Here is a 21,811-nt window from a genome sequence, read left to right on the forward strand (position 1 = left end):
CTTGTGACAACAACCCAGTTAACAGTATGAAAAACAACATATCATCAGTTCAGGACTGCTGACCTCAAAGTTTCCACCATTGGTTACAATGGAGCGCATAGGCGCTACATTGTAACACTGCCGTGTGCTGCCTGACAGACACTTCAGGAGCACACAGCCAATCAGGAGGGTGCCACAACGTGGCGCATCCTGATTGGCTGAAGGAACCCTCTTAGACATAAGTCAGGGGGGGGGGGGGGGGGGTTCCTGGCAGTTGGGGAAAGGTTTTCACATGGGACCCCTTTCAGTGCGTGGTCGGGTGTTCGTTTTGTTATTTTGCCAAGTTCCTGGATTACAAATAGCACAGAAGAGGACCGATCTACACTGGATTATGCGAGTATAATTTTCCCAACAGGTACCCAATGGATTCTACATGGAGAAGAGGACCGACCCTCGTGTGAACATAGGTAAGTATGTATGTATGGAGGTGTGGATGTACGTAATAAACTTTTACTTTCAAGGTGTGTGTGTTCTGTTTTTATTGGGGTATTTTTTTAGTAGTACTACTACTACAGGTACCAGCGGGCCCGGTTTTCCTCCGCATGCTGGTACTTGTGGTTCTCCAAGTATCAGCTTGCGGTGGAGGCTTGCTGGGACTTGTAGTACTGCTACTAAAAACAATATTCAAAACTTTTCACAAAGGCTATCAGCCCCCCATCAGCCGCCCTTGGATGGGGGGGACAGCCTCGGGCTTCTCCCCTGGCCCTTGGGTGGCTGGAAGGGGGGGACCCCTTGATTGAAGGGGTTCCCACTCCTCCAGGGTACCCCGGCCAGGGGTGACTAGTTGGGTATGTAATGCCAGGGCCACAGGGACCTATATAAAAGTGTCCCCCGGCTGTGGCATTATGTACCTGGCTAGTGGAGCCCGGTGCTGGTTTTGTCCCCCGTATTTTTGGAACGAGGACCAGACGCAGAGCCCGGTGCTGGTTGTTTAAATATGGGGGAACCCCTGTCACTTTTTTCCCCATATTTTTTCAACCAGAACCTGCTAAAAGAGCCCGAGGTTGGTTTTGCTTAGGAGAGGGGACCCCACGCATTTTTTTTCTTAAAAATTAACACTTTCCCACCCCTTCCCACTGATAAACATGCACGGATCTCATGGATCCGTGCATGCATATCAGAACACGGTAAAAAAAGCAGGTCTGTTTTATTTTAGCACTTTCTTACGATTTGTATTTTTTCACGGCAGTGTTTGGCTATTGTCGGCAGTGTTTGTGAATTACACTTTTTAGTAAATGACCGAGTTCTACCAAATTGCAGGTGTATTTGACCGAAGGTGTATTCATTCGTATTTTTAAACTACAACTTCAAAAAAAATACGAATGCCCTCATCACTGCCGTGATTTGAGTTTAGTAAATTCTTGAGATGACACTTTGAAGAAAAAACACCATCTCGGTCAAAATCGGGATCTTAGTAAATATATCCCAGAGTCTTGTCCTTTTTCAGGACACTATAGTGTGTATAATAGCGTCTCTCCCCCTTATTTACACCCCTGTACCAGTTTCCTGTATATCCTGAGTGTCTGGAGGGGCTGTGTGTCCTTGCTGCTGCAGCTGTAATCAGAGGAAAGCGACAAAACGCCCCTGGTCCCGCTCTGAGGAAGCTCCGCCCCCTGTAATGGAGCCGGAGCTATACATTTATTTATACTGGCAAATGTCTCCTAACAGGTGTAAAACGTAACATGAATGCCTGTTTCCACCACCGCTGCCAGTGTACACAGGGGGCTATAGCGGATCCCTCCGTACAGCGTCCGTATGCTGCCCATGATCGCGCCACACCAAGAGCCGGGGGACCCCCTTGTGGGTCCCCTGGTTTGTACTCACCACTCTTCTCACATCCCGGCATTGTTAGGGGGTGTGCGGCGTGCTGTGATTGCGTTTGGTAAGGCGCAATGCCCTGCGGTACCAACAACCTCTCAGGACGGTGGTCCTGCAGCGGGGAAGTGGCTCTGATGCCTGAAGAGACCGGTAACCCCCCCCCCCCTAACTCCCTCAGTGCAGGTATACTGTTATACTGTCGCTCCCACACAGTATATAGACAATACCAACGTTTAAAATAAACTGAAGAAAATCCTCTGGAGCTCCAGAGTGGCATCCTCTCCTGAGGGCACATTTTTCTAAACTGGATGTAGGAGGGGCATAGAGGGGAGGAGCCAGCACACCCAGTGGAAGAAATGTAAAGTGCACCGGCTCCTTTGGACCCCATCTATACCCCATTGTACTAAGTCACCAGTATACCTTATGGATATTAGAGAAAAAGGAGTGGTTTATATATAGGACAAGCGTATGCTAATACAGACACTCTCATTGAATACCTGGCATGTAATACCATAGGCTGAGGTACTGCTAGCACACAGTATGGCTGCTGGTGACACACAGTGACATGATGTGAGGGGGAGAGCAGGAGTATAATAGGGGCTGATGGCTCCTGATGTATGAGATACACCAGAGAGTGTGGGGAGGAGACTGGTCAGATCTCTGGGCTGATAACACACAGTGACATGATGTGAGGGGGAGAGCAGGAGTATAATAGGGGCTGATGGCTCCTGATGTATGAGATACACCAGAGAGTGTGGGGAGGAGACTGGTCAGATCTATGGGCTGATAACACACAGTGACATGATGTGAGGGGGAGAGCAGGAGTATAATAGGGGCTGATGGCTCCTGATGTATGAGATACACCAGAGAGTGTGGGGAGGAGACTGGTCAGATCTCTGGGCTGGTAACACACAGTGACATGATGTGAGGGGGAGGAGCAGGAGTATAATAGGTGCTGATGGCTCCTGATGTATGAGATACACCAGAGAGTGTCGGGAGGAGACTGGTCAGATCTCTGGGCTGGTAACACACAGTGACATGATGTGAGGAGGAGAGCAGGAGTATAATAGGGGCTGATGGCTCCTGATGTATGAGATACACCAGAGAGTGTGGGGAGGAGACTGGTCAGATCTCTGGGCTGGTAACACAGTGACATGATGTGAGGGGAGAGCAGGAGTATAATAGAGGTGATGGCTCCTGACTCCCCCCGGAGAACATACATATTCCTCATTAGTTTGTACTGACAGAGGAGGGTGTAGGATAAGAGATTGCTCTAGTGACTGAGCAGGGAGAAACTGTGACTCTTTTCTGTAATAAGTGTTTATTACTCACCTGTGCTGATATCTGTAGGGATCTCCTCCTCCTTACACTGCTGATCACCCCTCACATACGTCTCTTCTTCTCCCTCTATATCTTCTTCCTTTATAACAGTTAGATAAGTCTCTTCTTCTCCCTTTATATCTTCTGTTTTAATATCAGACAGACGTTCTACCTAAAAAAAAGCAAAAAAACAAGATTTTACTGTTGTTAAATCTTTCTGCGAGGTACACTGGGTTCCACAGGGAATAACATCGGGGCGTAGAGTAGGATCTTGATACGAGCCACCAACAGGCTAAAAGATTTGACTGTTCCCAGAATGATTTGCGCCGCCTCCTCTATAACCCCGCCTCCGTGCACAGGAGTTCAGTTTTTGTTAACCAGTCCAATGCAGTAGCAGGTAAAAGAGACGACAATCATTAGTAGCCACATACACCACATACTCACCACAGGAGAGGGTGTCAGCGGCTAATTCCATACCAACCAAAAGAAGCTAAGGGCGTCAGGGCGGGCGCCCTGTGGAACTCAGTGTACCTCGCAGAAAGATTTAACAACTGTAAGTTCTTAGCATAAATCTCGTTTTCTGCTGCGGGGTACACTGGGTTCCACAGGGAATAACATCGGGGATGTCCCAAAGCAGTTCCTCATGGGAGGGGATGCACTGTAGCGGGCACAAGAACCCGACGTCCAAAGGAAGCATCCTGGGAGGCGGAAGTATCGAAGGCATAGAACCTTATGAACGTGTTCACTGAGGACCAAGTACCCACCTTGCACAATTGTTCAAGGGTCGCACCACGGCGGGCCGCCCAAGAAGGTCCAACAGACAGAGTAGAATGGGCATTGATAGTCGCAGGAGTTGGACGACCAGCCTGTACATAAGCATGTGCAATCACCATTCTAATCCATCTGGCCAAGGTCCGCTTGTGAGCAGGACAGCCACATTTGTGAAAACCAAACAGTACAAAGAGAGAATCAGACTTCCGAATGGAGGCAGTTCTCTTCACATAGATACGTACCACATCCAAAGACCGCTCTTTGGAAGACAATTCAGGAAAGGCAAAGGCCGGAACCACAATCTCCTGATTAAGGTGGAAAGAAGAAACCACCTTAGGTAGGTACCCGGGACGTGCTCTATGAACCACCCGTTAACGGTGAAAAATCAGATATGGGGACCTACAAGACAAGGTACCCAAATCTGACACCCGTCTAGCATAGGCAATAGCCAGCAAAAACAATACCTTAAGAGAAAGCCACTTAAGGTCTGTAAATTCAAGAGGCTCAAACGGAGACCCTTGTAATGCCTCCAGAACCACAGACAAGTCCCAAGGAGCCACATGCGGGACGTATGGAGGTTGAATCTGCAAAACACCCTGAGTGAATGTATGAACATCAGGTAGAGTCGCAATTTTCCTCTGCAACCAAACCGACAAGGCAGAAATATGAACCTTGATGGAGGCCAGATGAAGGCCCAAGTCCAGGCCCTGTTGTAGAAAGGCCAAAAGTTTGGCCGTACTAAATTTGTAAGCATTATGATTGTTAGTGGTGCACCAAGCAAAGTAAGAATTCCAAACCCTATGATAAACCAAAGCAGAAACCGGTTTCCAGGCCTTCAACATGGTTTGAATGACCCCCTCAGAAAATCCTTTAGCCCTCATAATGGAAGCTCCAAGAGCCACGCCGTCAAAGCTAACTGGGCCAAATCCTGATATACACAGGGGTCCTGAACCAGGAGATCTGGGCACTGGGGAAGTAGAAGAGGACGCTCTATCAATAGACCCTGAAGGTCTGAGAACCAATGCCGTCTGGGCCACACTGGAGCGATCAGAAGTAGGATTCCTCCTTCTTGCTTGAACTTCCTTATTACTCTGGGCAGGAGTGACAACGGAGGGAACACGTATGGCAGCTGAAAGTTCCATGGAACTGCCAATGCGTCCACGAACGCTGCTTGAGGATCCCTTGTCACGAAGACCGGATGTGACAGGACGGTCCCGTACGAAAGCACTCACCGCTTTCGCGTCCCGTCGGCTGCGCACAGAATGGAAGGTCAAGTCACACAAGGCCTGACCACATAGGGGATTCCCGCTTACCGCCATTAACCACCTGTTACTGACTCCACCCACTGCGTTGTGGGCGGGTTTATGCTGCCACCACCAAACTCCTAACTTGCCACGGCGTTTGGAACCACGGTTCTGCTCTGTATGTGCTGACGCACTGCCTTATCACACCTGTGTGGTGTTGACGAATCCCCACTAGCCACTTGCTAGGCCTCTACCGGTAGGTGGCGGAAGGCGGAACTTGGAGACGTTAGGTGCTTCCCTGGACAGCCGGAGGACGGGGCTATGTTTGGCATAACCCTGTAGGTCACAAGATGACGCAGTCTTCTTGAGGCAAATGATATTTATTTGCTCAATAGTTCTAAAGAGAACTCTTCCCTATTGCTAGGGGCAACAGCATACAGCAAGATGTTCCAACAGAATAAGATGCTACAATTACAACACTGGAGGCACGCAGGCCTCCTTTTTATGTCAATTTTCCACACAGTACCACAGGGGGGTAAGCCCTCCCTGTCTTCTCCAACCAATCAGGTTATTTTACAAAATACCAATAAATGAATTACATTTCAAAAGGAGATAAGTGCAATAAAACAATATCCTCCTTCCTGTCACACAGACAACGTTTGGTATCAGATTAACATTCACTATTGATAAATTTATCACATAGCTTCAAAATACAAATGTTTCTGTCTCATTTACATCTCCAGGCAATCCCAGTGTTTGAGATTACAACAGGAAAGGCTACAATACAAACAAACAGTCTTCCTTCCTGCATCTGCCATTCAGGGATTGTATATCAATTAAATCAGGTACATGAAACAAGTTCCAAGCCCATAGACCCAGTGATTACATCTCTCTCTAAGGCACTTACACATCAAAAGGCATTGTCCTTCACACCTCTCTGCTAGGACAGGGCCATTAGCATGCCACTTCCTATTTCCAGAGGATAAGAGATGATTATTCAGACATCTATAAGAGTAAGTGCATTTTCCTCTTTAAATACTTTTCATTTAAACACGTGTTTCCCTTTAAATATACACTGAGCCTGTCTTGAATATAAAATAAATACATTTAAACATGCATTCCTGCAATGGTGCACAGAGCACTACATATGACATGTTAAAACACATCATTAAACAAACTTTTAAACAGTCCGTGCCCAGCGCCGTAAGTACATTTAACAGTGACGCCAAGCGCCTATTGTCCGCAACATGGCGCCGGGCATGAGGGTTAACCCCTTCAATGCCGCAGACGCCATTACACGTGTGGCTGGCTAGTCTCTCCGGCCACACCGGAAAATTGTGATTGTGTCAAGACGCCATCAGGTCCACATCTGGGAGGCCCTATTTGTCCACAAGGAGTTGAAATACTTCTGGATGGAGGCTCCACTCTCCGGCGTGTACATCTTGACGACTGAGGAAGTCTGCTTCCCAGTTTAGGACCCCCTGAATGAACACTGCCAATATAACTGGCAGATGGCGTTCCGCACACTGAAGAATCATTGATACTTCCCTCATTGCCATGCGGCTTCGAGTGCCATCTTGACGATTTATGTACGCCACCATGGTGGCGTTGTCCGACTGTACTTGAACAGGTCTGTTCTGTATCAGCTGCTGGGCCAAGTTCAGTGCATTGAACACCGCCTGCAGTTCCAGAATGTTTAAATCGGGAGATGAGACTCCTCCTTGGTTCACTGACCCTGAAGGAACTGATGCTCCAAAACCACGCCCCAACCTCTCAGACTGGCATCCATCGTCAGAAGGACCCAGTCAGTTGGAGATCCAGAGGGGACGACCCCTGCTCAATCGTTGGTCCTGCAGCCACCAGCTTAGTGACAGACGGACCTCTGGAGACAAGGAGATCATATGAGACCTGATCCGGTGAGGGAGGCCATCCCACATGGCAAGTACCAATTTCTGCAGAGGGCGGAAATGGAATTGAGCGTACTCCACCATGTCGAATGTAGACACCATGAGACCTAGCACTTGCATCGCCGAATGTATCGACACTTGCGGATGAGATAGAAAGCATTAAATCCTGTCCTGAGGCTTCAGGACATTCTCCTGAGACAAGAACAACCACTGGTTTTGAGTGTCCATCAACGCCCCCAGGTGCACCATGCTCTGAGCAGGGACCAGGGAAGATTTCTTCCAGTTGATGAGGCACCCATGGACTTGCAGAAACTGGAGCATCATATCTATGTGGCATAGGAGAATTTCTGGGGAATTCGCCAGGATCAACAACTTGTCCAGCTACGGTAGGATCCTGACCCCTTGACGGCGGAGTACAGCCGTCATTACCGCCATGACCTTGGTGAAGACTCGCAGGGCCCTGGTCAAACCAAAAGGTAACGCCCGAAATTGGTAATGGAGGTTGCCAACAGCAAACCTCAGGTACTACTGATGCGACATTGCTATACGAATATGCAGGTAAACATCCTGTATGTCCAGGGAGACCATATAATCCCCGAGCTCCAAGGCCAGAACAATAGAGCGGAGAGTTTCCATACGAAACTTGGAGAATCTCAAATATTTGTTCAAGGACTTGATGTTGAGACTGGGCCAAGAGGACCCATTCGGTTTTGGGACTAGGAACAGCAGTGAATAGTACCCCTTGCCTCTCTGAACCAGAGGCACCTGTCCAGGAGGGACTGTACCACAGAAAGAAGAGTTTTTGCCTTCACCTGATCCGAAGGGACGTCTGTCAGGCAAAATAGATGAGGGGGATGACTTTTGAAGGATACGGCGTAACCTTGAGTGTATCAAGGCATCGGAAGTGGTCTTCAACCATTCCTGGGTAAACCCTAGAAGTCTGCCCCCCACTCTGGGATCCCCCAGAGGGAGGCCCGCCCCGTCATGCAGCAGGCTGACGGGCAGCCCAAGCCCATTAAGGTTTGGGCTTAGTGGGTTTGGAAGTACGAGCCTGTTTCGGGTACGCCTGACCTTTTGCTTTCCCTGAAGGACGAAAGGAAGTACTCTTAGCCTTCAGTACCAAAGGAGCAGTACTAGGTAGACACGCTGTTTTAGCAGACGCTAAGTCAGCCACTATCTTGTTGAGGTCTTCTCCAAAAAGAATGTCTCCCTTAAAAGTGAGCACATCCAGGGCTTTCTTACAATCCAGATCCACAGACCAGGATCATAATCAAAGAATTCGGCGAGCCAAAATGGACATAGTAGAAGCCTTGGCCGCCAGAATAACGGCATCAGAAGCCGCCCTCTTAATGTAATGAGAAGCTGTGACAATATACGATAGACATTGTCTAGCAATATCAAAAAAGTTGGAAGGCAGCACCGCTTCCACCTCCTGAGCCCACGCTTCAATAGACTCTCCAGCCCAAGAGTGGGCCGATACACAGCTACTGCTAGGGTGTAAATCGCCTTTAAACAACCCTCCACACGCTTATCCGTCAGTTCTTTCAGAGACAAGACGGTAGTTACAGGCAGAGCTGCGGATACCACCAGCCGCACCACCTGTGAATCCACCAGCGGGGGTGTTTCCCAATTCTTACTTAGCTCAGCAGCGTGGAGATAGCGAGCCAGCATGTGGTCAAACTTGTTTAACGACTTTCTGACGTTTAAATCTGTCCGGTTTCTTAGAGGCAGCGTCAGGCTCTGGGTCATCAGTAATTTGAAGAATTAGCCTGATAGCCTCCAACAAGTCAGGAACATCCACCTGTGTGACAGATTCCCCATCAGAATTATCTGGATCAGCGTCTGTGGGGTCCGTATAGACGCCATCCTCATCAGACGAGGTGTCTGGGACGTGGGTGGATTGTGAGGAAGTAATGGCCCACTTAGAGGACCCCTTGGTCTTAGGCGGGCAAGGATTAGATTTCTGTTTAGTCAGTGATTGGTTCAATTGCTATAACTGAGTAACTGAGACAGGTGATCTGCCCATGGCGGATTAACCGCAGGGACCATAAGCAGTTGTACCAGCACATGAGGTCCCATAGGGGGCGTAAATTTAGTTACCAGCGTACTTTATAACGTGGAGAATGTAGCCCAAGGTGGGTCATTTTGAACCCCCGTTGCTACGGTCCCAATGGGGGGGGGGGTAAGGAACCCCCAGAACCTGAACCCTCTGCTTCTATGTTTTCCTCTAACGTGTCTGCAGCGTCACCACCACGCACTGTGGGATCAGCCCCAGCACCATTGCCCTCTGTAGCTGACATATCTGAAAGCTCAATGCAAGGCAACACAGTACAATATCAGCAGCACAATACCTGACAAGAACCCCCTGTGCAGTGTATCAGCACAACCAGGGGATTCAAGAGGTATATGGTGACTAAAAATCACACAGAAAAATACACAATAAGCATATCCTGTGAACTGCCTATATTAAACAATAACCCTGACGCACTTAGCCCCCTCAGGGTACAGAATATAGGGATAGCAGTATGAGTGAGATACACAGAGTAGATATCACACAGCAGCTATATGCACACACAGGGGTAAATTTACTAAGCTCCCGATTTTGACCGAGATGCCGTTTTTTCATCAAAGTGTCATCTCGGTAATTTACTAAACTCAAATCACGGCAGTGATGAGGGCATTCGTAATTTATTTGTAGTTCAAGGTAAAAATCACGAATGAATACACCATCGGTCAAAATACGCCTGTTTAAGTATGAATCTCGGTCATTTACTAAGAAGTGCAAAGCAATAAAAAACAAACACTGCCGTGAAAAATTACAACTCGTAAAAAAAGTGCTAAAAAAAATCAGACCTGCTTTTTTTTTCCGTGATTGGATAGGCATGCACGGATCCATGAGATCCGTGCATGTATATCAGTGGGAAGGGGTGGGAAAGTGCTTATTTTTCACAAAAAAATTGCGTGGGGTCCCCCCTCCTAAGCATAACCAGCCTCGGGCTCTTTGAGCCGATCCTGGTTGCAGAAATATGGGGAAAAAATTGACAGGGGTTCCCCCATATTTAAGCAACCAGCATTGGCTCTGCGCCTGGTCCTGGTCCCAAAAATACGGGGGACAAAAAGAGTAGGGGTCCCCCGTATTTTTAAAACCAGCACCGGGCTCCACTAGCTGGACAGATAATGCCACAGCCGGGGGTCACTTTTATATAGTGCCCTGCGGCCGTGGCATCAAAAATCCAACTAGTCACCCCTGGCCGGGGTACCCTGGGGGAGTGGGGACCCCTTCAATCAAGGGGTCCCCCCCCCCAGCCACCCAAGGGCCAGGGGTGAAGCCCGAGGCTGTCCCCCCCCATCCAATGGGCTGCGGATGGGGGGGCTGATAGCCTTTGTTGTCAAAGAAAATATATTGTTTTTAGTAGCAGTACTACAAGGCCCAGCAAGCCTCCCCCGCATGCTGGTACTTGGAGAACCACAAGTACCAGCATGCGGCGGAAAAACGGGCCCGCTGGTACCTGTAGTACTACTACTAAAAAAATACCCAAAAAAAGACAAGACACACACACCGTGAAAGTATAATTTTATTACATACATACACACATACATACATACTTACCTTAAGTTCCCACGCAGGTCGGTCCTCTTCTCCAGTAGAATCCAAGGGTACCTGTTGAAGAAATTATACTCACGAGATCCAGGGGTCCAGGCTCCTCGGGGAATCCAAGTGTAATCCACGTACTTGCATAAAAAAACAAAACGGTGTCCCGACCACGAACTAAAAGGGGACCCATGTTTTCACATGGGTCGCCTTTCCACGAATGCCAGAAACCCACTTTGACTTCTGTCTAAGTGGGTTTCTTCAGCCAATCAGGGAGCGCCACGTTGTAGCACTCTCCTGATCAGCTGTGTGCTCCTGTCCTCACTGACAGGCAGCACACGGCAGTGTTACAATGTAGCGCCTATGCGCTACATTGTAACCAATGCTGGGAACTTTCTGCCCTGCGGTTGACCTAAAGTGACGTCACCGCTGAGCAGAAAGTTCCCAGCATTGGTTACAATGTAGCGCATAGGCGCTACATTGTAACACTGCCGTGTGCCGCCTGTCAGTTAGGACAGGAGCACACAGCTGATCAGGAGAGTGCTACAACGTGGCGCTCCCTGATTGGCTGAAGAAACCCACTTAGACAGAAGTCAAAGTGGGTTTCTGGCATTCGTGGAAAGGTGACCCATGTGAAAACATGGGTCCCCTTTTAGTTCGTGGTCGGGACACCGTTTTGTTTTTTTATGCAAGTACGTGGATTACACTTGGATTCCCCGAGGAGCCTGGACCCCTGGATCTCGTGAGTATAATTTCTTCAACAGGTACCCCTTGGATTCTACTGGAGAAGAGGACCAACCTGCGTGGGAACTTAAGGTAAGTATGTATGTATGTGTGTATGTATGTAATAAAATTATACTTTCACGGTGTGTGTGTCTTGTCTTTTTTGGGGTATTTTTTTAGTAGTAGTACTACAGGTACCAGCGGGCCCGTTTTTCCGCCGCATGCTGGTACTTGTGGTTCTCCAAGTACCAGCATGCGGGGGAGGCTTGCTGGGCCTTGTAGTACTGCTACTAAAAACAATGGCCCTCATTCCGAGTTGTTCGCTCTGAGTTTTTCATCGCATCGCAGTGAAATTCCGCTTAGAGCGCATGCGCAAAGTTCGCACTGCGACTGCGCCAAGTAACTTTACTAAGAAGAAAGTACTTTTACTCACGGTGTTTTCATCGCTCCGGCGATCGTAATGTGATTGACAGGAAATGGGTGTTACTGGGCGGAAACACGGCGTTTTATGGGCGTGTGGCTGAAAACGCTACCGTTTCCGGCAAAAACGCAGGAGTGGCCGGGGAAACGGTGGGAGTGCCTGGGCGAACGCTGGGTGTGTTTATGACGTCAGACTGGAACGAAAAGCACTGAACTGATCGCACAGGCAGAGTAAGTCTGGAGTTACTCAAAAACTGCTAACTCGTTTGTGATCGCAATATTGCGCATACATCGGTCGCACATTTAAGAAGTTTAGATTCACTCCCAGTAGGCGTAGGCTTAGCGTGTGTAACTCTGCTAAAATCGCCTTGCGAGCGATCAACTCGGAATGAGGGCCAATATCTTTTCATTTACAACAAAGGCTATCAGCCCCCCCATCCGCAGCCCACTGGATGGGGGGGGACAGCCTCGGGCTTCACCCCTGGCCCTTGGGTGGCTGGGGGGGGGGGACCCCTTGATTGAAGGGGTCCCCACTCCCCCAGGGTACCCCGGCCAGGGGTGACTAGTTGGATTTTTGATGCCACGGCCGCAGGGCACTATATAAAAGTGACCCCCGGCTGTGGCATTATCTGTCCAGCTAGTGGAGCCCGGTGCTGGTTTTAAAAATACGGGGGACCCCTACTCTTTTTGTCCCCCGTATTTTTGGGACCAGGACCAGGCGCAGAGCCCGATGCTGGTTGCTTAAATATGGGGGAACCCCTGTCATTTTTTTCCCCATATTTTTGCAACCAGGATCGGCTCAAAGAGCCCGAGGCTGGTTATGCTTAGGAGGGGGGACCCCACGCAATTTTTTATTTAGATTTTACAGTGTTTAATTTAAAAAAAAAAAAAAAATGAACACCAGCACGGATCACACAGATCCGGCCGAGATTAATTGTAAAAAAGTCGGCAGTGTTTTGCTAATCACTGCCGTAAAAAACATAAAAAAAACACGAATGACATCGACATCGGAAGAAAAGAAAAACCCGAATACGACAGCTTAGTAAATTAGTCGTAATCAATTCAAAAAGTTGCAGTTTTACACTTTCGATGTCATTCGTGATTGAACTTTGACCTTTTTCCGAAAATTACGAATGTTAGTAAATTTACCCCACAGAGTCACATTGTACAATGCAGAAATTATAACATGCAATAAAACTGCACTGGACTAGCAATACAAAGCAACACTAAGTACAGCTATACACTCAATAGATATAACAATGCACAGTAAAGACTGGATGTATATCACAGGGTACTTGTACTATATAACAACTAAATGCACTCTCTTAACTAAGGGTGTGTACACATTGTGAGACTCGGGCTATGCCTGATTCTCACTATGCGACAGGGGCTGGGTCGGCAAATAGTCAGTATCGCACATAATGAGTGTGCCTGCAATACTGGCTATGTGTGATTTTGGCTAAGTGTCAATTTTGACTCTCTCTTCTATACTTGCCTGCACAGTCTCTCTTTTCTTTCGATGACGACCACGCGGGACCGCGCATCAGCATCGAATCGAGATTGTCACCTTGCGATCTGCACTAACTTTTCTTCCAATTCTGACTATATAGTCAGAATCGGAAGAAAAAAATCTCAGCGTGAGTACACACCCTGACACTGTCACCAGACATGTAGAACACTTGTGTGTCCTGTAATATGCACAGCGCTGACATGCAGGCGGCTTTACAGAGGAGGATTTACCCAAACAGTCCCAGGATCAGCTCAGCTTGCTAGAAATGGTGCCCAAATGCTGACAGGCAGAGAGAGAGAGAGAGAGAGAGAGAGAGAGAGAGAGGGAAAGAGAGAGAGAGAGAGAGAGAGAGAGAGGGGGATGCAGCTCCAGGGTGGGAACATTCACTCTAAATGGCGCCCTGGGGCTGGGGGAGGGGATACAGGTCAGAGTCTTATCCCCTTGCTGGACTTCCCCACCGGGTACTGCGGGCCATGTAGCAAACGGTTTTTAGTAAAACCGACCTGTGCCCTTGCCCTGGTGGTCTAGTGAGGTCCCTGTACTACCACAGTGTCCATGCCAGCACGCGCGGCCCGCCTCCAACCACCCACGCCGGATCGCGGTTTCCAGCTGGTCCCGTCTGGTGGACCCTCTTACCTCCTCCCTGAGTGCGACCATGGGATCCTGGAGAGCTGCAGCGGGGTGTGTGACTGACTGGAGGAAACCGGAGCTTCCGCTGCAGGTACCCGTCAACCAGGGCGCGGGAGTGTACAGCGCCGCTGGGGGAGGAGATGGAGCGGCAGCAGGAGATGTCTGAGTGACATGTGACACTCAGTGTCTCTGCTGCAGCCGTTGAAGTCTTCATTTTTCACTTAAAAAAACTCTTCTGAGGGAGGGAGCAGCCTGTTGTATGCCTGCACTGCATGGCACCAACTACAAAACTGAGCTCCTGTGCACAGAGGCGGGGTTATAGCGGAGGCGGGGTTATAGAGGAGGCGGCGCTATGCACTCTGGGAACAGTCACAGCTTTTAGCCTGTTGGTGCCTCGGATCAAGATCCTACTCTACACCCTGATGTTATTCCCTGTGGAACCCAGTGTACCCTGCAGCAGAAAAAAAAACCACAACACTATAATGACATTTGCATACAGTCTAATTAAACTGAGCTGAAACAGTATAATATCAGTGTATAAGACACACAGCTCCTCTACAGATCATATAGTGTCAGTCACTTTGGTATATTGGGGAGACCCTAAATCCCACCTACCTGATCCTCCTGAGGGATCCTGTGATTCTCCTCTGTACAGTCCTGGGAATACAGAGGACGGAGACATCTCTCTGGGGTATCTCTGTTACTGGGCCCATCTGTAGGAGACACATAGTGACTGAGTACAGTGTATATATGTGATTATCAGATGATGTGTGTTGTCCCATTCCCAGCAGTCACCTCTCCAGTCATTACCCAGACACATCCCCTGGTGTTACTGTATAATGTCCCATTCCCAGCAGTCACCTCTCCAGTCATCACCCAGACACATCCCCTGGTGTTACTGTATAATTCCCCATTCCCAGCAGTCACCTCTCCAGTCATCACCCAGACACATCCTCTGGTGTTACTGTATAATGTGCCATTCCCGGCAGTCACCTCTCCAGTCATCAACCAGACACATCCCCTGGTGTTACTGTATAATGTCCCATTCCCAGCAGTCACCTCTCCAGTCATCACCCAGACACATCCCCCGGTGTTACTGTATAATGTCCCATTCCCAGCAGTCACCTCTCCAGTCATCACCCAGACACATCCCCCGGTGTTACTGTATAATGTCCCATTCCCAGCAGTCACCTCTCCAGTCATCACCCAGACACAACCCCTGGTGTTACTGTATAATGACCCCATTCCCAGCAGTCACCTCTCCAGTCATCACCCAGACACGTCCCCCGGTGTTACTGTATAATGTTCCATTCCCAGCAGTCACCTCTCCAGTCATCACCCAGACACATTACTTGGTGTTACTGTATAATGCTCCATTCCCAGAAGTCACTCTCCAGTCATCACCCAGACACGTCCCCCGGTGTTACTGTATAATGCCCCATTCCCAGCAGTCACCTCTCCATTCATCACCAGACACATCCCCTGGTGTTACTGTATAATGCCCCATTCCAAGCAGTCACCTCTCTAGTCACCACCCAGACACGTCCCCTGGTGTTACTGTATAATGTCCCATTCCCAGCAGTCACCTCTCCAGTCATCACCTAGACACATCCCCTGGTGTTACTGTATAATGTCCCATTCCCAGCAGTCACCTCTCCAGTCATCACCCAGACACATCCCCTGGTGTTACTGTATAATGCCTCATTCCCAGCCGTCACCTCTCCAGTCATCACCCAGACACATCCCCCGGTGTTACTGTATAATGTCCCATTCCCATCAGTCACCTTTCCAGTCATCACCCAGACAAATTACCCAGTGTTACTGTATAATGCTCCATTCCTAGCAGTCACCTCTCCAGTCATCACCCAGATACATCCCCTGGTGTTACTGTTTAATGGCCCATTCCCAGCAGTCACCTCTCCAGTAGTCACCCAGACACGTCCCCCGGTGTTACTGTATAATGTCCCATTCCCAGCAGTCACCTCTCCAGTCATTACCCAGACACATCCTCTGGTGTTACTGTATAATGTGCCATTCCCGGCAGTCACCTCTCCAGTCATCAACCAGACACATCCCCCGGTGTTACTGTATAATGACCCCATTCCCAGCAGTCACCTCTCCTGTCATCACCCAGACACGTCCCCCGGTGTTACTGTATAATGCCCCATTCCCAGCAGTCACCTCTCCAGTCATCACCCAGACACATCCCCTGGTATTACTGTATAATGTCCCATTCCCAGAAGTCACCTCTCCAGTAGTCACCCAGACACGTCCCCCGGTGTTACTGTATAATGCTCCATTCCCAGCAGTCACCTCTCCAGTCATCACCCAGACACATTACCTGGTGTTACTGTATAATGCTCCATTCCCAGCAGTCACCTCTCCAGTCATCACCCAGACACATCCCCTGGTGTTACTGTATAATGTCCCATTCCCAGCAGTCACCTCTCCAGTCAGCAGCTGAATGATCTTGTTAGTGAGTTCAAGGATCTTCTCGTCACTGTGTCTCTCATGTATAGTGAGTGAGGTGGAGGAACCGTGATTGGGCTCTGGGTCCTTCTCAGTCCTCCTGACACAAGAGGATGGCTGCTGGGTGTCTCACGCTCACAGGATATATTCTTCACTACTGTTTAATCCTGCGAAATGGGGGAGACACTATCACTGTAAATACTACCACATCCCCTCAGCTCCCAGTCATGTCCCTGTACTATTGCTATAGATATAAGTGATTTCACTGTGACACTCCCAGATCATCTCAACTTCCCAGTCATGTCCCTGTATTAATATTATAGATATAAGTGATGTCACTGTGACGCTCCCAGATCCCCTCACCTCCCCAGTTATGTCCCTGTATTATTACTATTGATATAAGTGATGTCACAGTGATGCTCCCAGATCCCCCTCACCTCCCCAGTCATTTCCCTATATTATTACTATAGATATAACTCATGTAACTGTGACGCTCCCAGAGCCCCTCTCCTCCCCAGACATGTCCCTGTATTATAAGTATAGATATAAGTGCAAGCGCAACGGAATATGCTGCGCTATATAAGAAACTGTTAATAAATAAATAAATAAGTGATGTCACTGTGACACTCCCAGATCCCCTCACCTCCCTAGTCATGTCCCTGTATTATTACTATAGATATAAGTGATGTCACTGTGACATTCCCAGATCCCCTCACCTCCCCAGTCATGTCCCTGTATTATTACTATTCAGTGGTGGAAATGAGGTAGTATACGGCGGTATGGTATACCCCGCCACTTCTTCCACTGACCCGGAAGTGGGCCCATGAAAGTGCCGCAGGAGGCGAGGGAAGTGGCCATCCTGCTGCACATGGTGCTCCCCGTCCCTGCGCGGCGGCCAGCGGCTGTGTAGAGCACTGTAGTAGTTCACAGCCGCTCACCGCCGCCAGCCGCCAGCCACCAGCCGCCTGGTGCCAGCCACTAGCCGCCCGACGTCGCCAGCAGCCCACCGCTCACTGCTGCCAGCAACAAATAAAGGTAATGTTCCCCTGCTGTCACCTCTCTCCCTGCTGTCACTGTCGTCACTCTCCCTGTCATCACTGTCGTCACTCTCCCTGTCGTCACTGTCCCTGTCGTCACTGTCCCTGTTGTCACTGTCTCTCTCCCTGTCGTCACTGTCTCTCTCCCTGTCGTCACTCTGGCTGTCCCTGCTGTCACAATTTCGGCTCATTCAGTGTGCTACAAGGTGAATTTCGGCTCATTCAGTGTGCTACAAGGTGAATTTCGGCTCATTCAGTGTGCTACAAGGTGAATTTCGGCTCATTCAGTGTGCTACAAGGTGAATTTCGGCTCATTCAGTGTGCTATAATGTGAGTTTTGGCTCATTCAGTGTGCTACAATGTGAATATCAGCTCATACAGTGTGCTACAATGTGAATTTCGGATCATTCACTGTGCTGTAATGTGAATTTTGGATCATTCAGTGTGCTACAATGTGAGTTTCGTCTCATTCAGTGTGCTATAATGTGAATTTTTCGGCTCATTCAGTGTGCTACAATGTGAATTTTTCGGCTCATTCAGTGTGCTACAATGTGAATTTTTGCTCAGTCAGTGTGCTATAATGTGAATTTCGGGTCATTCAGTGTGCTATAATGTGAATGTCGGCTCATTCAGTGTGCTACAATGTGAATGTCGGCTCATTCGGTGTGCTATAATGTGAATTTCGGCTCATTCAGTGTGCTACAATGTGAATTTTGGGTCATTCAGTGTGCTACAATGTGAATTTCGGGTCATTCAGTGTGCTATAATGTGAATTTTGGCTCATTCAGTGTGCTACAATGTAAATGTCGACTCATTCAGTGTGCTATAATGTGAATTCCGGCTCATTCGTTGTGTTATAATGATGCTACCCCTGTATATTGACAACACAGGCCACTCCTCCTGTCTATTATGACAACACAGGCCGCTTCCCCTGTATACTATGACAGCACAGACTGCTCCCCCTGTATACTATGTCAACACAGGCAGCTCCCCCTTTATATTATGACAACACATGATGCTAGCCCTGTATATTATAACAACACAGGCTACCCCTCCTGTCTATTATGACAACAAAGGCCACTCCCCCTGTATACTTTGGATGCTACCCTTGTATATTGTGATTACACAGGCAGCTCCCCCTGTATATTATGACAACACAGGCCGCTCCTCCTGTATACTATAACAGCACAGGATGCTACGCCAGTATACTATAACAGCACAGGATGCTACCCCCTGTATTTTATGACAACACAGGCCGCTCCTCCTGTATACTATGACAACACAGGCTGCTCCCCCTGTATATTATGTCAACACAGGCCGCTCCCCCTGTATACTATGACATCACAGGATGCTACACCTGTATATTATGACAACACAGGCCGCTCCTCCTGTATACTATGACAGCACAGGATGCTACCCCTGTATATTATGACAACACAGGTCACTCCTTCTGTATTGAAAGACAATACATGCCGCTCACCCTATATAATAATAGTAACACGACACCACAGGCACCTCCCCCTGTATAAAAGGGCAACACAGGTCACTCCCCCTGTAGAGTAGGACAACACAGAGCGCTCCCCTGTATAGTACAATGCCATTATATGTATAGAATAACGGTAACGGCGGGGTCTGCACCACCTGTATCACGGAAATGGCGGGGTCTGCGCCACCTGTATTATGGTAACTGCGGGGTCTGCTCCACCTGTATCACGGTAACGGCGGGGTCTGCGCATACTTGCCTACCTGACCCTCTCCATGAGGGAGAAAATTCTCTGTTCCTGGACTTTCCTGGTAATGTATGATTGCCATCACCTGTGGTGAAACACCTTTCTTATCCATTAACCTGTTCAACAAAGGTGCTGGCAATCATAAATCAAGAGAAAAGTCCAGAGGGTCATGTTGGGAGGTATGCGGTAACGGCGGGGTCTGCTCCACCTGTATTACGGTAACGGCGGGGTCTGCTCCACCTGTATTACGGTAACGGCGGGGTCTGCGCCACCTGTATTACAGTAATAGGACACTAGAGTGTCAGTCACCTGTACAGGGATAGTGCAGCACCAGAGGCTGCTCCAGCTGCACTATAACAAGGCACCAGAGGCTGCTCCCCCTGTAGTACAGAACCTGACACCAGAGCTGCTCAGCCTATAGAATAATAATAATAATATCATTACCTGCTGCCAGACACAGCAATGGCTGCTCTCTGCTCCTGCTGCCTTGTGGGAATGATAGAAGGAAGGCGGAGCTCAGACCAGGGGAAAATGGGCGCCGCTCCTGACGTCACTACATGGCCAGGGAACCTATTGCTGCTACAGCTGATGCCGGACTGGTCTACAAGAAAATGGCCGCCGGCCTCCTGCACTGAGGACTTTATAGTCTTTACAGAGAGCGGGGCTTTGGGAGGGGTGTACGAGGGGAGGGGCAGTAACCAGTAAGCAGCTTTTGCCAATCCATGCCCTACTTCCTGCCTGTGCGTTCCACCTTACTTCCGGACTGTGCGTTCCACATACAGGATGTGAGTTTTCATCGACTGCTGCAGCTTCCCAGTGTCCGTGCCGAGATCAGGTAATGGCGCCTTACTATACAGGGGGAGCAGCCTGTGGTGCCCTATGATTATTATACAGGGGAGCAGCCTGTGGTGTCCTGTTATTATTATTATACAGGGGGAGCAGCCTGTGGTGTTCTGTTATTAATACTATACAGGGGGAGCAGCCTGTGTTGTCCTGTTGTTATTATTATACAGGGAGAGCAGCCTGTGGTGTCCCGTTGTTATTATTATTATTATTATACAAGGTGAGCAGCCTGTGGTGTCCTATTATTATTATTATTATAATTATACAGGGGGAGCAGCATGTGGTATCCTGTTATTATTATTATACAGGAGGAGCAGCCTGTGGTGTCCTGTTATTATTATTATTATTATACAGGAGGAGCAGCCTGTGGTGTCCTGTTATTATTAGTGTTATACAGGTGGAGCAGATTTTTGTGTACAGTTATTATTATACAGGGGCAGCAGCCAAGCTATTTAGAGCCCAATACTCTAATCGCTTAAGAAATAACCTACCCCTGTAGTGGTCGCCTATAACATTAGTATGTGATGTAACCAGATAGGACTATGCACATTTACCTATCGTACCTTTCCTTTGTGATTTCAGGCTCTTCCACAGATACGGAGACAGTTCCACCGGTAAGTATACTAGTTTTAATATGTAAGAAGTTATAGGCCACCTTATACAGTTTTCTCTGACGTCCTAGTGGATGCTGGGAACTCCGTAAGGACCATGGGAATAGACGGGCTCCGCAGGAGACTGGGCACTCTAAAAGAAAGATTAGGTACTATCTGGTGTGCACTGGCTCCTCCCTCTATGCCCCTCCTCCAGACCTCAGTTAGAATCTGTGCCCGGCCAGAGCTGGGTGCTCCTAGTGGGCTCTCCTGAGCTTGCTAAAAAGAAAGTATTTGTTAGGTTTTTTATTTTCAGTGAGATCTGCTGGCAACAGACTCACTGCTACGTGGGACTGAGGGGAGAGAAGCAAACCTACCTGCTTGCAGCTAGCTTGTGCTTCTTAGGCTACTGGACACCATTAGCTCCAGAGGGTTCGAACACAGGACCTGACCTCGATCGTCCGTTCCCGGAGCCGCGCCGCCGTCCCTCTTGCAGAGCCAGAAGACAGAAGAGAAGCGATGAAATCGGCGGCAGAAGACTCCTGTCTTCATTAAGGTAGCGCACAGCACCGCAGCTGTGCGCCATTGCTCCCACAGCACACCACACACTCCGGTCACTGTAGGGTGCAGGGCGCTGGGGGGGGCGCCCTGGGCAGCAATAAAAATACCTTTGGCATAAAAATACACATAATACAGTCTGTGACTGTATATGTGTAAAACCCCCGCCATTTTTAGTCAGAAACAGGACAGAAGCCCGCCGCTGAGGGGGCGGGGCCTTCTTCCTCAGCACACCAGCGCCATTTTCTCTTCACAGCTCCGCTGGAAGGAAGCTCCCCAGGCTCTCCCCTGCAGTATCCTGGTACACAAAGGGTGAAAAGAGAGGGGGGGGGCACATAAATTTAGGCGCAAAATTTGTATATACAGCAGCTACTGGGTAAACACTGAGTTGTAGTGTAATCCCTGGGTTATATAGCGCTGGGGTGTGTGCTGGCATACTCTCTCTCTGTCTATCCAAAGGGCCTTGTGGGGGAACTGTCCTCAAATAGAGCATCCCCTGTGTGTGGTGTGTCGGTACGCGTGTGTCGACATGTCTGAGGTAAAAGGCTCCTCTAAGGAGGTGATAGAGCGGATATGTGTGTGAGAGGGTGTCTCCGTCGACAACGCCGAC

General features: G+C 48.9%; 1 long non-coding RNA gene across 1 annotated transcript; it reads right to left on the reverse strand.

The window, feature by feature from the left end:
• Window positions 1–3,191: 3,191 nt before the first annotated feature.
• On the reverse strand, window positions 3,192–19,768 carry LOC134984488 (uncharacterized). The gene is made up of 4 exons (XR_010191754.1): window positions 19,655–19,768; window positions 16,420–16,610; window positions 14,586–14,687; window positions 3,192–3,345 (listed from the first exon to the last, which is right to left on the reverse strand). It is a non-coding gene; the product is annotated as an uncharacterized LOC134984488 (long non-coding RNA).
• Window positions 19,769–21,811: the final 2,043 nt, after the last annotated feature.

The sequence above is a fragment of the Pseudophryne corroboree genome, assembly GCF_028390025.1.
Source record: "Pseudophryne corroboree isolate aPseCor3 chromosome 3 unlocalized genomic scaffold, aPseCor3.hap2 SUPER_3_unloc_6, whole genome shotgun sequence".
In the NCBI taxonomy this organism is placed as follows: domain Eukaryota; kingdom Metazoa; phylum Chordata; class Amphibia; order Anura; family Myobatrachidae; genus Pseudophryne; species Pseudophryne corroboree.